General features: G+C 30.9%; 1 long non-coding RNA gene across 1 annotated transcript; it reads right to left on the bottom strand.

Annotated features, from left to right (window-relative positions):
* Positions 1-7424: 7424 nt before the first annotated feature.
* On the bottom strand, positions 7425-11945 carry LOC138333779 (uncharacterized). Its single transcript, XR_011210030.1, has 4 exons — positions 11839-11945; positions 10434-10568; positions 8016-8117; positions 7425-7519 (listed from the first exon to the last, which is right to left on the bottom strand). It is a non-coding gene; the product is annotated as an uncharacterized lncRNA (long non-coding RNA).

An 11945-nucleotide genomic window follows, 5' to 3' on the forward strand; every position in this document is an offset into this window, starting at 1 on the left:
CGCATATCATGGTCTTCCTAATACAGTGTAACCATATCAAACTATAGCCAATAGCCAGTATTTGTTTATCTTTTTTTAAACATTTTATCAATGTACATCATACCATATAACTCCATAATAAATTACGTTCATGCCGGAATAAAATATGTAGCCATTTTGTAACTTTTTAATGAGACGAAAAATTACCAATACATATACCTACCTGATAATACTGACTTTATCAATACAAAAGCAATAGTGGTAATGTCCACCTTTACATTAAAAGCATTCTTCTTGTATATCTCTTGTAAATAATTATTAACAATTAATGATTGTTAATTAAACAAATAATCATTCTCCCGTTATCCATTTAAAAAGTACAGATAAGTTTATAGCATACAAATAAATTCCTCTAGATATTTCTAGTAAATTATTATTAGCACAGTAGAAAAACTATCTTGATATATATCCGATTAGTTATATCCCCACTATCCAGTTAAAGATACCATTAATATAGGCCAAAGTACAGTTATACAAAGCTTACATAATGCGATTTCCTTTGAGTAATTTGGTTACTAAAACATTTTCTCTTCAATTCTCAAACTTTTTTCATATCGAAAAGAATATTTTTTTAAAATTTGTAACATGATAAATCAGTTGATAAAAATTGATAAATTTCCTCCTTGTGTATGTTTATCAATTATAAGGTAATACACAACAGTTACAGTTTACAGTTATCTCCCTTTCGGAAAGGGACATCGATCGTGGAGTCATTATTCTGTAAGTGAAATTCGCGTCGTTCATGCTAACAAAAATACGACGTTACGCTTGCAAACAGAATGCCGTCACAACCATTACCTACCCGCAAGGGCAGATCACTTTTCTTAAAAAAGACAAAGCCAGAATAACATTAAGTTAATGAAGACTATTGTTTGGTTAGCTTTGATACCCTATTGTTTTAATGTGTTCCTAACAACTTCTTAGACAACATATTTTCTTAAAAAATATCTAATGAATAAATAATAATAATAATAATAATAAAACAAAGAAAACAAAAAATAGATATTAGAAATATATACTTGTAACTTTGAAATATCTTTATCTATTCACAATTTTGTGATCATTAGTCATTGCGTTTATTACCAAATTACGTTGACTAAAATATGGAAATTTTTGTTAAGTAGTTGAAAGAATTCTACCTATGGAAGCAACGATTTCACCAGATATTAACATTGCCTCAATAATACGATTCGTGAAATAATAAAGAAATGGCTATGCAACTGTTCAGTTCAAACCTGATCGCGAAACTCTAATTCCGCAGAAACTTAGTGTTCTTAAGATATTTGTGTCATCTAGAAATATTGAAAAGCTGTGAAGATTATTGAAAGGTACTGGCAAACAATTATAATGCACTGTAAAATGTCGTATTTTATGTTTCATATATAATTAAATGAACACATACCTGCAGAAATCACTTTTCAATTATTAATAGCCCTGTAAACAGGTGTATTGATACCCACAACTTGGCTTCATATTCTGACCACATGTACCCATTTCACTGCATTGTATACGGAAATTTAACGATTTTGACAGTACTGTCGAAATTCATTTTATGCTTTTAAATGACAATGTAAAACTAAAACCTAAGCATTATAAGTATTGTTATTCTCAAAATGTTGGTAATTTTTGGAGGCGAATAACATCTCATCTTGATCCGTTAATATGAAAATTACGGCACAAAAAAATAAAAAAACGAAAAAAAAACATAAACAATATAAATGTATCTAACATGAAATCAATGTTTTTCTTAGAAGATGCCTCGAAACACAATCTTTTCATGTTTGTTTCATTTGTTGAATTTGATGAATTGATATTTTCTACCATTTTTTTTTGTTATTTAAAAAAAGGGGCGTTTTTGATTTATAGACATTACCAACCTATATAACATTAAAATACAATTAACTGTACACGTAATATCAACGGTTGTTTTCCATATAACACTGGATCCTTGTTGACATATGTCTGTAGGATACGAATTACTTAAAATATATATAGGGCGTTCACGGACGTACACAACACATAAACAACAAACACATAGAGAACATCCAATAAACTATAGTGAGCGTCCTTAACATAAAATTTTGTTTGTTCTTTTTGTGTCTTGACTACTCGGCAATATTTTATTCACACTGATAGAATTACTTTTTTTGCCCTGTATCTAATATATTGTATATACACCAGTCTGTGAATTACATTAAGTAGGCCATTGCCTTCTTTATACAGCGTAATAATATGTTTGTAGTTAAGGATGACACAAAGACAATGTCACATAAACTTTCTCCTAGCGCTCAACAATGTCAATAACTCTAGAAACACAAATATAACAGCGATCCGTGAAATCCTTTGTAAGAATTCAAAAGGCATATTGACAAGGCTAGAAGACATTTACTTTCACCGATTTGAACAAGATAAAGACACAAGTTATGTGAATGGTGAAGTGTGTTGACGAAATCATGAAACAGCTATCCGGTCAAACTTTTCATGTTAAAGTAAATACGTGGAATCATGGGAATAAAGTATTGATATAAGTATCCATTGTATACATTAAAGATTGTATCTGTTGTACGTATTACTTATCCTTCTTTACGATGGACCTTAAGTTGTAAACAAGTTCTGGCCCCAGGATCATGAAACAATCTTAGACTTAATTTTTTGCTTAGCCAATCAAAATGACGTAATTTTTTGTAACGTCATCTGTGATTGGCTAGGTCTAAACTTAAGACTGTTTAAGACTTAAGATTGTTTCATGATCCTGATTTTCAAGCTAACGTGAGTAATTGTGGTATAAGTTAAAGATTAATGAAATCGTTCGTAAGCATGTCAAGTGAACAGGAATATTTCCCACCCCGAGAGTTTAGCTAATCACCAAGAGGCTTTCCGCGTAAAAGTCCTTCTCAACAGGGTTGGGATGCCACTAATCACTTGACAAACCCACGTTTGATTATTTTTCCCCTTACATCACCAACCAATTTCAGCCATTTTACAAGGTACAAGAGTGAGCATGTGGATAACGTTACTGACATTCTACCACTAGTGACCTACATTATGACTTGCAGACAGCGGTGGTCACTTTCGAATTTAGCACTATCTCATAACCGAACATTATGATAAAGCATTGGACGCTCCCCCTCTGAGGAAGGCTATCAATTCTGTCCACCGTCCGATACACTCCATCATGTCACCATTGTGCATAAAACTAGTAGTTGCTTTTGCTTAGCCTTCAGCATAAAGAGAGTGGGACGACTGGTTTATTCGTTGTCAGTCAACTTCGCTAGCCAAGGTTATTCATTACGATACTCTCTCTGAAACCCTTGGCAAATTTTACGTCTAGACTGAAGTTCCAGCAATGTGCCAACTGCTGGATCACCGCAGTTGCGCCCCTTCCATTTTCCCATGAAAAAGCTTATATTGTTGTTATATGGGTTGAAAAAATTGGCAGCGACTTCTGAAATACACATTGTTTGTGACAGATTCAAAATACCGAAGATTTGATGATCATTTGTTTATTAGTTTGGTAATCAGTTTTTGTGTTTCATGCTTTAGTGTAAGTCTATCTTGGCATACTTTGTCAAACTTTGTGAAACAGAAACGACGCACGTATTTACTTTCCCAATCTATTTGTAGAGCAATGTATCCATGTACTTCATTTAGCTGATCTAAAACATTTAATAATTGAATAAATAGTAAATATGACTTCGTTAGGAGTTGTTGTTGACAGACATGAACTCAATGGTCACGCTCATTACTTCGTTTTAGTTTTGTTGGCATATAAAAAACACGTTTTCATTTGTCGACTGAACCTAGCCGCATCAGAATCTGTAAGCAGAAACTTCAGTTTTGACGCGGAGATCTACCAAGGTTTCAGGGAGAGTATGAAACTGAATACTTTTGGCTAGCGAAGTTGGCTGTTAGTAAACGGTGATCGATTGAGCTGTCTCTGGCAGCATGCTTCAGTGATATATCACTATAAAAAGGCAAAAGTTCCACTATTATAGTCACAACATGAATATCATGCATCGCGCACATATTTCACACACGCAACACGCTACTAATACTAAAATTTCGTCCTTAAATGACCCTATGACTCTATCAACCAAATAAATACAGAGTGTCATAAATCAGGTTACACATTCAAAATGTTGTTACTTTTGACGTAAATGAATAACAAAAAAGATAGTTTGGTATATGAAAATTTGCAATCAAACGTTTCATTGTATGCATTATATAAAATAATGATTTGATTCTGATGAAAACCATTGGCGTCATAATAACGTAATCACTTTTAAGATATTGGCACCTCCACATGACATTATACAGGCACTGTGAACTGTTCTATACTTTGTATGCTTTATCAAGGATAACGTCGTTTAAACCGCATTTTTAAAAAACTGAGTCTTTTATGAAAATCATTTCTAAGATTACCTAGAATTGTTTGTTTAGCTGTTTGTTATCAAAATATGAAATTTATGATTGCTGGCTTTTTAGAGATGAAATCCTGGTGCTTTACGTGCTGTATTAAAGAAAATATTGAACTTTGAAAATTAAACATAATTTATGGGACATCCTGTATGATAACTGTACAAAGATTATGTGACTTTGTGTCTTAAAATGAGTATTATGAAATTCGTTTAAGTTCTGTTTGACTGAAATAAAGACTTTTTTCCCCAGAAATATAACATGTTAATAACAATATATTTTCCTTTCGCAGAAGGACTCTCACCATTTCCATATTTCATTATTCTATTTTTAGACAAGCTTACATCAATGCCTTTTTGTCACAAATCATTCATCCGCACCCGTTCAATATAAATAAATTCAATAAATAATCGCAAACATTGTAGTTAATTTATCTAATGTAATTAAAATTCAGCATTTTTATAAGAAAAAAAAATACCATGGGTAGCCAACTCTTTGTAAAAGGAAATAGAAGGGAGATAACTCCATTTCACTTTAACTTAATTTGTAATCTAGCATGACAATAAAGTTCATGTTGATTGTTTTCCTCTGACCTCATTAACCGGTATATGTATTTATCATCCATCCACTTAATTCATAAATGAACCGAAACCTGTATTTTGCGACTTGAGTGTTACGAAATTGTTCATGACAGTTAGCGATACATATACTTCGTTCATTAACTAAAAGTCATGTAACTCGAATCCCTTGTGAAGTATCTTGTTACTCCAAAGTAACGTTTTCACTATATCAATAACAACAACAAAAAAACAAAAAAATTAGCTCAAGTGTTCGGATAATTTGTTACCATCTCTTCGCACCAATTTACTTGGTTTTATTGATTTCTAAAATATGTTGGCTTGCTTTCCTGGTATTTGCTGGGTTCCATTCGATAAAATGAAAGTACAAGTATCGGTTTCCAAATATGACTCCAGCACAACCGTCACTATAACTATCAGGACATCTACAGCTTCTTTAATTCCATCTTCGGTCAAACATCAACTACGGATACGAGGCGCATAAGTTTCCTATGCATGATTTTGATGAAATATAAGCGTCATGTTAAAAAAAAATCAAAAACATAAACAACAGAGTAAGCTTTCCATTACCGTCTTGGTTAAATCTTAGTATATGCAAATAAAATGTACATGTGAAGAGAATGTACAAGGGTAAAATGAAAATACCGATATTTAAACAAAAACAATACACCGGTACTTTCCGATTTCTTTAGTATTAGGATATTATACATGTAGAACTACATTGCAAGAAAAATTCATTTATGAAAAAGCACATACATATATACTAAAAAGAACAAAACCAATTAAAAAAAACAATAATGGAATACGCAAAATATAGCAATACCATATAGCTAACATAGAAAAGTCATTTGATATAAAAGTCTATTGAATAAGGCTGAAGATCTATACATTCTTTGAATAATAGAATTACGTAGGTATACACACACCGAATTATGATTGTAGATGTATTCGTGTCGTGTACAGTGCAGGAGAGCTAATTCCACAATAGATCGGTTCTAGTAATAGCAACAAATATGTTTCCATTAAACAAAATCCATTGATAATGGGAGCTAGCTAACTCAAACTGAGTTCCATGTACTCATAATATATATATGAGACAAGAAAGTACAGTTAACCAATTTTCTCTCGCGACTAATGAGTCTCGGAATTTTTGTTCCAAAGCAAGGACATCAATTTTCGCGAATTTAAAACCTTCCTCAAATCATCTTTCAATATTGCCTTAATCTCGATATCGTGAAAGTAAATCGTACGCGAAAAGAGATGGTTCACAATAATATATTTACATTTCGATTTCTCTTTGCAATTAAACCTTACCAACTGCGAAATCGTTTACACTTGCATAAACGCAGTGGTTGTCGTGCAAGAATACACACACCGGAACACTGACTTCAGCAAGTAGTGTGAATGCGCATCCGATTAAGCCTACTGTATCTGTATGAACAATCTTCAATATATTGCATGTATGAATGAAATGTTAATCTTAAATTATATATCAGCAAATAAATATTTAATAAATATTGTGTAATTGGGATGAAAAAAGATAAAGAGAATGTGGAACTTTATTTTGTGTACACTCAGAATTTGACAATATTTCCCGCCAAATTAAAGCCATCTGTTCCGGGATTCCATCAAATGACCGACTGTATCTGGAATGATTTTTATTGTTTGTAAGCGCGTCATGTTGAAAAATCTGTACAAAAAAAACGCAGTTTACACACCAGTAAACAACAAACAATAAAAAATAATTCAAAAATTAAACTTTTCACACGGTTCAGTTACTGTCCCATATCTACTCTGCATAGTTTGACGGATCCTACAAATGTATATTTGTAAGGATCCCGTATTACCTCATCCTCGATACTCCAGGGGTTACTATCACTGACGTTATACACTCCTGGACAATCTCATAGTGGAGTGTATGTGGGACAAAGGGCCAACCCATCATTTGATGTCCATCAAAGGAATGGTATACAGGTGGTTGACTGTATTAATGCTTTTAAGTTGAGCGTTGCTCTCTCTCTCTGTAATCTTCGAAGTTTTTTTTCATGAACTGACTCCAGTTTTGCTTAAGGTAATCGAGGGATGGATATAACGTCAGCGACAGTGACCCCTGGAGTATCGAGGATAGTATTACCTGGAACATAACGCGTTGGTAATAAATCTTCGATCCACACCTATTATAGTATATTCATATTGTATATGTACATTTACAATAAGTGAAAACAATACTGGAACCAATCAAATAAATCCCATATGGTGCAGTTATCAGGTACTGACCACTGGTCGGTGTTTTTTCTCCTGGTACTCCGACTTTCCTCCACCAACAAACCTGATAAATTCATACATGGCCATAGCTGTTAGGATGTTTCACCAATACAACAGAAAACAACGTTTCCAATGTTTTAAACTTTTATTTTGCTTTCCTTTATACATAAGAAACTAATCGTAGCATTGCAACAGCAATGGTTTTCTCAAAACGTCATGACCTATAAATAAAATGATTCTTAATTAATGTTAATGTTTCATCAATGTCAAAAACGCCAGCCACCAGTGTCGGTCTTTTTAAGTTTATTAAACATTCTTTTTTTCTTTGCTCAGATAAAAAATATAAATTCTTTAACAATAAATCGTATTGCACCTGCCTAATCATGCAAGTACGACTACTATTTGTATTTCTCCACATAATGTATACATTAAAAATAAAGGGATTAAAACGGGTAAATGTTCCGGATTTTTAAATGCAAATGTAGCTAAATCTCGGCATTATAAACTTAAATATTTAAGTACCAACAATTTCTAAGCAAGATTTTTGTACAATAAAATCTTTATTTTATTTTCATATGTTTTACACAAAAACATTTTAATAGAAAAATGGAGAAAAAAATTATATGCACACCATTGTTTGTATTATAATCATAAAATGTATATCGTCACCATTTTCTATGGAAAAAATAAAGCAAAATATATCTGATATATGCTTACCATTGTTTTTCTTTTAACAGACACAGTGTCCGTCGAAGCAGTGCGCACAGAAATGGCCATGGTTATGACCATGAGTTTGACAATCCGACGCAGAAGAACAGCCTATGAATTAAAAACAATAATAGGCTATCATATCATTTTTATGTAACGTTATCTATGTTATAAATATACAATTTATGTAACGTTATATATGTTATAAATATACAATTTATGTAACGTTATATATGTTATAAATATACAATTTATGTAACGTTATCTATGCTATAAATATACAATTTATGTAACGTTATCTATCCTATAAGTATACATATTATGTAACGTTATTATGTTATAAATTTTACTATATATTACGTATTAGTAAAATATACAATTTATGTAACGTTATCTATGCTATAAATATACAATTTATGTAACGTTATCTATGCTATAAATATACAATTTATGTAACGTTATCTATGTTATAAATATACAATTTAGTAACGTTATCTATGTTATAAATATACAATTATGTAACGTATCTAGTTTATAATTAAATACATTTATGTAACGTTATCTATTTATAAATATACATTTATGTAACGTTATCTATGTTATATAATATACAATACATTTATGTAACGTTATCTATGTATAAATATACAATTTATGTAACTTATCTATGTTATATAATATACAATTTATGTAACGTTATCTATTTATAAATATACAATTTGTAACGTTATATATGTTATAAATATACAATTTATGTAACGTTATATATGTTTATAAATATACAATTTATGTAACGTTATCTATGCTATAAATATACAATATAACTGTAACGTTATCTATGCTATAAATATACAATTTTATGTAACGTTATCTATGTTATAAATATACAATTTATGTAACGTTATCTATGTTATAAATATACAATTTATGTAACGTTATCTATGTTATAAATATACAATTTATGTAACGTTATCTATGTTATAAATATACAATTTATGTAACGTTATCTATGCTATAAATATACAATTTATGTAACGTTATCTATGTTATAAATATACAATTTATGTAACGTTATCTATGTTATAAATATACAATTTATGTAACGTTATATATGTTATAAATATACAATTTATGTAACGTTATATATGTTATAAATATACAATTTATGTAACGTTATCTATGTTATAAATATACATATTATGTAACGTTATCTATGTTATAAATATACAATTTATGTAACGTTATCTATGTTATAAATATACATATTATGTAACGTTATCTATGTTATAAATATACAATTTATGTAACGTTATCTATGTTATAAATATAAAATTTATGTAACGTTATCTATGTTATAAATATACAATTTATGTAACGTTATCTATGTTATAAATATACAATTTATGTAACGTTATCTATGTTATAATAAACATTTATGTAACGTTATCTATCTATGCTATAAGTATACATATTATGTAACGTTATCTATGTTATCAATATACATATTATGTAACGTTATCTATGCTATAAGTATACATATTATGTAACGTTATCTATGTTATAAATATACATAATATACATTTTATGTAATATACATAATATACATATTATGTAACGTTATCTATGTTATAAATATACATATTATGTCCAATTGTGGTCTCCATCGGAACATTACCTCGGATATGAAACATTACCTCGAATGTGATAGGTGTTAGAATATGTAACAAAATAAAACATTTTCTTCGCCGCAAAACCTAATTATGACGCCCAAACTGCGCATACGAAAATTAACAGTAATATACAGCATCGATAAACTTAAACTTTTCGAGTGGTTCTAATTTTCTCCTCGGTGGCAATGTTGGCAAGTAATTTATTAAAATAGTCCCTTAGTTTCAAAATGAATGCTCTTGTGTCGCATCCGATGTCAATATACGACAGTTATATCCAAGGACTTCGGATTGACTGTGGTCTGTTTCAAAACGTCGATGACGTCACGTCATTTATCAGTTCTACGTATATACTTATATCATATTTACGCGCATGATACCGATAAATGATACGACCTCATCGGCATTTTTCTTGTGTATCATCCATATGATATAATATCCTATTAACAGTCAGGGTCACTTAACGACGCGTCCGAATAAGAAAGTGGAGGAAAGGCGGAGTACCAGAAGGCAAAACACCGAACAACATTCAGTTCCCGGCAACTGCCCAAGATGTCACTCGAAATTGCGATTAAGAGGGAAAAGGCATATGGTTATATGTCGGAATTTTTTTTTCTGAAAATAAATTAAGTTAATACATCCACACACATTCAAGTACATATGCATGATTTCATGTATAAGTATGGAACCAACTAATCTATTTTGATTGCACTTAACACTCAGAAGTTATCATCAGTATCATATATAATATCATACGAACTGGAGTGGTGTACTGCGGTTGGACAGGTACATTGGCCGTTGTGACAGTACTCAAAGTTAGCGTGCTGACTACAGGTTGTTTGACTGTCGCCTCTGCAGAACGCGCTAGAGTGACAGCTCTGGGAAGTCACCATGCCTGCAATAACGTGAAAATATGCACATACAAATGTAATTAAATACAAATCTAATGCAAAACAATATTGCGCGGGACAACACAATACAGTATCATGATATGCAATATAAGGATGACCCATGGAAATGTCTAGACAATGCATAGCTGCAATATTGTAGCTTAAAAAACTTTTTGACAGAAAATGGTGTCGTCTTAAGAGCTACAATTACTGCTAATGGAGCCAACCATTATCAAAACGTTTGTATGCAATTTATCGTACTTGTTGAGGCAATATTCTCAGCTAGACATTTTTTTATACATTTCAATGTCTTTGTGAGAGGAATTTATACAATAAGTCTACAAATTGCGAACTTGGCATCAAGTGAGCGGTACGATAGATATTAAGAATGGTAGTTATATTTGTTTTGGACAAAAACAATATACAATATAACATGTTGTTGTGTAAATTATTTTCTGGTATTCGTTGTTACCATAAAGTCTGGAATATAAACATAACGAAATAATATGAGACTTGAATGGGCAATCTTTCCGAACCTATTGATATTTCTTTCTTTTTTTCACAAATATTCTTTATTTCTGGATCTTTCCATGCCTTCTTTATGTTTTATTATTAGTATATGTCAATGACTCATTTACATTAACGAAAAACATATTTATTTCAATTAAGCGCTACGAATATACAGTATTACGATGCACAGTTAAAACGTCATCAGGTAAAAGTCAGGTAATAGTCAGAACCAATTCAAATTTTACATCATAAGAAAGAGAGAAAAAATGTATGTGGATGTTTTTTATGTCCATTTCATGCGAATTTTACCTGAACTAGACATACATTTGAGAGTTAAATCAATTAACAAGAAAAGTTTCATGTTTAATTGATCTAAAATTTAACGTAGTTTTCCTTGTCTGCAGATTTTTCAGGTGAAAATGACATCATTTTCTTGTGAATTTTAGGTTATTTTGCTAGTGAATTTCAGGTCATTAACCTCTCTTGAAGAAAAAATTACCTAAAATAAGACATTTCTCCTGCATATATGTTCTTCTTTCGAAGAATTTTTCATTTGCATCAGAAAAATGTGAAGATTATTAAAGTATCGTTCCGTTTTTGTGTGAGAATCATCGTGTTAACATTACCCATGTTAAATTAGTATATATGTTACGTTTTTAAACAAACCGTTATTGTTACAACCTTCAATTTCTTTAAATATGTTATACCATACATACTGGGTAACAAATCAGCACCAACACTTTGAATGATATATAATATACTTACATAGAGTGACAGCCATCACCGCTAGGAATACTAAAGTCCTCATGATTGTTATACTGTAAACTGTATCTATGGCCAGATAGGCCAACCAAGAACTCGTTGGTGCTTTT

This window comes from Argopecten irradians, chromosome 10, assembly GCF_041381155.1.
Source record: "Argopecten irradians isolate NY chromosome 10, Ai_NY, whole genome shotgun sequence".
Taxonomy (NCBI): domain Eukaryota; kingdom Metazoa; phylum Mollusca; class Bivalvia; order Pectinida; family Pectinidae; genus Argopecten; species Argopecten irradians.